The 6,650-nt window shown below is 43.5% G+C and overlaps 1 pseudogene; it reads right to left on the reverse strand.

Moving 5' to 3' along the window:
- Window positions 1-446: 446 nt before the first annotated feature.
- Window positions 447-1,065, reverse strand: LOC105815480 (annotated as a pseudogene).
- Window positions 1,066-6,650: the final 5,585 nt, after the last annotated feature.

The raw sequence follows: 6,650 nt of genomic DNA on the forward strand, positions 1-6,650 counted from the left end.
AGCCTTTTCTCTTCCGCTTCTCTTGTCCCATTTCCCACCCCTTCCTTCTCGTTCTGCCTGAGAACCCTACCATCCTTCAAGGCCTAGTTTGATGCTTCCTTCTCTCTCTACCTTATCCTGATCCTTGCAGACACAGCCTTGACCACTCCAGTGACACTTGGCATCTTTGTTGTGCCTACGCATTTATCGTCTCTTATGAAATTGGAAGTTTATTGAATGCAGAAAAATTTTAAGGCATAGTACCTGTCCGTAGCCAGTAAGTGCTTGTTGGATGATGCAGATGAGATGTAGAATTAGGGATTTTTAAAAGTTGTCTAAAAATTTTAGTATCACATTTGTTGTGTAGAAAGTTTCTGCCATGTGAATTTAGACACAGTCCAGCCAATTTAGTCTTTTTTTTTAACCATCCTAAATTGTTTATTAGGTATGAATTTTACAAACATTACTTATATTAGTGGTAACGGTGGAGCTGGAGATATTGCGCCTTCTCCAAGCTGCACAGTGAGAACCACCAATAGTGTGGTTATGGAACTTATGTCCCTTTCCAAGGCCACAGCTCTCGCGGCCTGCAGATGTCAGCCCACGCATCTCCCTGTGCTTGTGGACTGGTTTGGTGATCCACTGGGTGTCAGGATTTCTTCTGATAGCTTTATGGAATGGATCAATGAGGATAACCTCAAAAAATGTTATGTGGAATCTTGACCAACCCAGTAAGAATTCAGGACTCTTAGAGCCCCACAGTGGTGTCCAGCTTGCTCCTTGGCAATAGACTGAAGGCTTCGAGCAAACTTTAGCTGGTTAACACCATGATGGACAGGCTTGCCATAGGTTGCACCCTTAGGAACTGGGCGTTTGCGGCCACCATGGCACACCCGAATCCTATATATGACAACCTTGCTTGGCCTTGTATCCCAGTCTGTGTGCTTTATCTGGCCAGGTGGGGCAGGGACTCCTGTGGCGTGCAGAGACCTAGCGGTATTGCCAGCAGCGGACCCTCAGAAGAAAGCGCTTTACATCAGACTGCTTCTTCCTCCATAGCTCCTGGATATACGTGTATGCACCCATCTTTGTTTACTTGATGGCTGTCGCCAGACGGAAAGACAGCCAATTTAGTCTTATTTTCAAATACACTAAACTGAGAAGTATAGTAAAACATTCTAGGCCAGCATTTAAGAGAGGAATTAAATGAAAAAAGAGGGGCTGGGTGTGGTGGCTGATGCCTATAATCCTAGCATTTTGGGATGCTCAGGCAGGAGGATTGCTTGAGCTCAGGAGTTCAAGAGCGGCCCTGAGCAAGAGCGAGACCCCGTCTTTATCAGAAACAGAAATAAATTAGCGGGGCATGCTGGCATGCACCTGTAGTGCCAGCTACTCTGGAGGCTAAGGCAGGAGGATTGCTTGAGCCCAGGAGTTTGAGGCTGCAGTGAACTATCATGATATATGTACCAGAGACTGGGCAACAGAGCCAGACCCTGATTCAAAAAAAATGTATGTATTCATAATCATTTGGACCCCAGTATCATCTAGAATTTGGTCACAAAATTACAAATTTCTGGATGCTTCAGGGATTCATATATTTATCTCCAAAACTTTAGGATGGCATATTTTCAGGGTGACCATAATTTGATTTCATCTCATTCAGATGCTTTTGAAATTGGAGCCAGACTGTTAGGGTCAGATGCTGGATATGTCAAGTACTTCTGGAGGTTTTCACACCTCATATTTAAGTTACAAAAAGTTAAAGTATGCCTTTTCATCTTCAGTTTTGGGTATCTTCTGAAGTTCTGACTGACCCACTAAATAGTCCAGCATTCAGAATCAGTGATTCTAGGCAGTTTGGCAGTAGTGAATGTTCGTAGTCTCTGGTTGCCATTTGCTCAACCTGTGGGGCCAGTTTGAATCTGTACTTCCTTGGACAAATCATTTTACCCTTATTTCTTACCTGCAGGGTTGAATTCAATGTGTTCAAATTTCTCTCTCTCCCCCTCTCCCTCCCCCTTTCGCCCTTCCCCCCTTCCTCCTGGCTGTTTCCCTCCCCTCCCTGTTGTATTTAATGTTCTTTTGATTGCAAAAAACAGAAGCACACTCAGTTTCTCTAATGTAGGGAGCCACAGCTGTCTGTCCCATTCTCTCTCCCTGTGGGATGCCCCTGAGTTCTGCTCTTTCCTAACTCTGCCTGCCAAGGCCCCAGGTCTTCCTCCTGGCAGCCTCTAATGATTGATTTTGGGCTGATGTCACCTTGTGTTTTAGTTCACATTTCTCAGACGTGGACTGAATTGTGTTTTTATGCCAGGCCTTGTGATGGGCCCCTGAGTGAGGAGCACAGCTGCGCCATGATGGGCTTCCCAAGCCTCCTGGTCTGTCCCCTGTGGGTTAATTATCCATTCCGAGCAGGTTCTGGGGCACAAGGCGGATGTGGTGCCACCTTGCAGACAGCTGGGTGACTGACACCTGTTGAGACAGTTAACTTCTGCTTGGTTGTGTGTAAAAAATTCATATTTGTACTAGGGATTTTTAAGTGAGTGACTTTTTTTGTTTGTTTTTTGTTTTAGAGACAGGGTCTCGCTCTGTCACTCAGGCTGGAGTACAGTGGTGTGATCAAAGCTCGCTGCAGCCTCAAACTCCTGGGCTCAAGTGAGCCTCCCGCCTCAGCCTCCCAAGTAGCTGGGACTGCAGGTGTGCACCACCACACCTGGCTAATATTTTGTTGAGATGGGGGTCTTGCTGTTGCCCAGGCTGGTCTTGAACTCCTGGCTTGGCACGATCCTCCTGCCTTGGCCTCCCATAGTGTTAGAATTACAAGTGTGAGCCACCTCATCCAGCTGGAAGTGAGTGACTTCTGAGGTAGAAAACGTAATTTTATTTGAAGATGTTTTGGTGGAAAGGAGTTTTGAGGGGTATATGTAGAGTGAAATTCTGGAACAGAAGTTTTTGTTTGCCACTTTCTAAATCTTGGTCAGGACATCAAGATCAAGACCTAAGTTTCAATTAAAAGTTAAGCCTAAAGTAACATTTCAAGCTTTCTTTCTAATGCTCTTTTCCCCTGAAATGAGGTGTCCTATGTGGTGCCTAAATGGAAAACAGATTGTCTGAGATTATTGCTTTATAACACTGGCTGCTCTGGAGATTTGAGTGTTTTTCCAGCCTTTCTGGGAATACACTGTGTGACCCAAAGTGAGCGTCCCCCTCTGCTTTGTAAAATGAAAGACGGAAGTGAGATTAAAGATGGTAGGCTGGGCCCAGGCTGCATGTGGGTTGGAGTTGTCAACTCCAGCTAGGAGGGAGCCCTGTGCTACAGCCTTGTGTGGAGGACATGTGGTGGTAGCAGCTAGAATTAGAGGAAGGGGCCTGGAGGGCTGGTGTGAGGGTCTTTAGATTAAGTGCAGTTGGAACCAGTTGAAGGGCTTCGAACAGAGGAGGACAGTTAAAGACCTCTGCCTGCAGTGAGGATAATGGTTTCAGGATAGCAGTGGATACAGGAAGACAGGCACTTCTGTAATCCAGGCGAGAGGTGACCGTGGCAGTGGAGATGAAGTGAAGGGGTCACATTGAAGAGACATGTAGGAGAGTGAGATGGACTGAATGTGGGAAGGTAAAAGCTAATTCTTAGGATTTTGACTTCAGAAACTATTTCCCCTGGGAGAGGGAACACTAAAGAAGGGCTGGACTTGGGGAAGAGATGGTACATTTTGTTAGCTGTGTGTGCTTTGGACCTCAGCTCTGGAGTCCATGGCAGACCGTTGGCATCAGGTAAGCGCAAGTCCCCTTTTTTCTTCTTCCCATGTTTCCCCACTTCACTCTTATTTTCATTTCTTTTCCTTTTCCTTCTGAACATTCTCTGCTCTCACAGGTTTATGTATCTAGATATGTGTGAATCTGTGTTTCACAAAGCCCCTGCATGACATGTCTTTGTTGGGCGTGGGTCCTGCTCTTTTACTCTCTGTCTGAGAGCTGTCTGGGTTGCTGCACTGCGTGTCCTTTGTACACTGCATGAATGTCTGTCCAGCCCTGCTGCCAGGCTCTGTTCTAGACACCCACTTCCAGTGCTGACCTTCCAGTGGGGGAGGTTGACAAACCCAGTCCCATGATTGTAAGAGGTAGGGAGGTGGGTGGTGAGTGAAGGCCTCACCTATGTGGCAATATTTGATCAAGGCCGAGGGAGGTGAGGGGTATGCTTTTTATTTTTTTTAATCCGAGGGAAGAAGTTGCTAGGCAGAGGAAGAGAGAAAAGCAGCACAGAGGACTTGCCTGGGAACACCCTTAGGTGTCCAGGAAACAAGGAGACCCGTGTGGCTGGAGCAGAATGAGTCAGAGAAGCTGAGGGGACAGATATGGAAGGCCTGTGAGATACTAACAGCTTTGATTTTTGTTGTGTTAAGATGGGAACGTGGGATGGTTTTGAGGGTTTTGAGCAGAAGAGTAATGTGCTGTGATGAAGGTTCTATAAGAGCCACTCCAGATGCTTTGTGGGTGTGAGGGGCAAAGGGTGGAGCGGGAAGACCAGTTAGAGGAATGGTGTCTGGCGTGGGGTGGGTGTTTGATGGGGCATGTGCTGCATAGTCTTCATGTCTGCTGTGGAGTGTGGAGAGTGGAGCACGGATGGAGATAGGGAGGGAGGGAGGGACTGTCGAGCACACTGAGGCTGCTGCATCTGCTCACCTTCCATTTTCTTATTTATTTATTAATGAATGAATGAATGAGACAGGGGTTCTCTCTATTGTCCAGGCTGGAGTGCAGTGGCACAATCATTGTTCACTGTAACCTTGAACCCCTCAGCTCAAGTGATCTTCCCGTCTTGGCCTGCCAAGTAGCCACCATGCCTGGCCGTTTGTTTGTTTTCTTTTTTTCAGAGGTGGCCGCTATGTTGCCCACTGATCTTGAAGTCCTGCCCTCAGGTGATCCTGCTACCTCAACTTCTGCAGTCACTGCAATTTGAATGTATTTTTTTTTCTCCTTTCCTCAAAATACTAGCAGTTAGGGCTATGAAGTTAACTTTAAGTACAGCATTGGCTAGACATCTGAAGTTTTCCTATGCTGTATGGTGTTCTCAATGTTGTTTTTCTGAATCTGTTCATTCAACAAACATCCATTAGTTCATACTATGTGTTAGTTACCATAGTGTAGGTACTGGGAATTTAATGACTGTTCCCATCTTCTAATATTAAATATTGGTTGTTTACTGTAATTGCAGATTTATAACTTCTTTGTTATAACATTTGTCTAAGAGTTTTGAATATTGAATGAGTTGGATTTTAAAATCTGGTTTTAATTTCATAAATCTTACATTTCATTTGGGTTTTGTTTTTGTTTATAAGTGAATATGGCCTTTATATTAATAACTTGTGCCTTTTAAAATGTAGGTTTTTGATTTTTGGTAGCAGAGTGTGTGATCAGTTTTTGTGGTGTTTCATAGAGCTTGACAAAAGTTGTATCTGGTGGAGTTTAAAGCTTGACATAAATCCAACAATTACGCCTTACTTGAATTTGTCGTTTATATTTTTGTCTACTTTGTTATAGATGGCTAGGTGCTCTGTTTGACCATTGCAAAATTCTGTTAATTTTTACCTGGAGATTTTTAATTGTTTTTGCATTATATATTTTGATGTGTTTATTTGTATGTTAAGAGTCAAGACTTTCCTGTTTTAAGATTATATGTACTTATTATTAACAAAGTAACCTTTGTTACTCATAATATTTTTCTGATTTTAATATCGCTACCCCTGCATTTATTTTCTTTGCATTTACCTGCTTTATTTTGCCTGTGTTTAAAATTTTGTCATTTTAGTGATAATAAATAGCTACCATTTTGACTAATGATTACTGTGTGCTAGATTCTGTATTAAGCACTTTACTTATAATATCTCATTTGATTCTATGGCAACCCTCTGAGTAAGCTCTTTATTTTTTTAATCTTCTGTCATTACCAAATAAGGAAATTGAGGCTTGTGAGGGGTCAGTTAGTTGCTCAGGGGTAAATACTGAGTAGCTTTCAACCATTGTTATACTGACATTTTAAGTACAATTCACCCTTTTTTTTTTTTTTTTTAAAGCCACAGGGTCCTACTCTGTCACCCAGGTTGTAGCGTAGTGGCATGATGGTAGCTTACTGCAGCCTTGAACACCCAGACTCTAGCGATCCTCCTGCCACAGCCTCCCAAGTAGCTGGGGTTGCAGGCACTAGACAATGTGCCTGGGCATGTACTTTTAACTCCCTCAAAACTTAACTATTAATAGCCTACTGTTGACCAGAAAACTGACTTATCAATAACATAAACAGTCAATTAATGCATATTTTATATGTTATATATATTATATACTGTATTCTTACAATAAAGTAAGCTAGGGAAAAAATGTTGTTAAGACACTCGTAAGGAAATGAAAATATATTTACTGTTCGTGAAGTGAAAGTGGATCATCATAAAGGTCTTCATGATTGTCTTCACTTTTAGTAGGCGGAGGAGGAAGAGGAGGGGTTGGTGTTGCCATCTTAGGAGTGGCAGAGACAGAGGCGTAAGAGGTGGAGGAGGTGGAAGGGGAGGTGGGCACACTTAGTGTGCAATTTTTATAGAAAAAATCCACATAAAAGTGGACACACACACACTTCAAACATGTATTGTTCAAGGGTCAAATCTGAATGTTTTCTAAGCAGC

The sequence above is a fragment of the Propithecus coquereli genome, unplaced genomic scaffold, assembly GCF_000956105.1.
Source record: "Propithecus coquereli isolate 6110/MARCELLA unplaced genomic scaffold, Pcoq_1.0 Scaffold337, whole genome shotgun sequence".
NCBI lineage: Eukaryota > Metazoa > Chordata > Mammalia > Primates > Indriidae > Propithecus > Propithecus coquereli.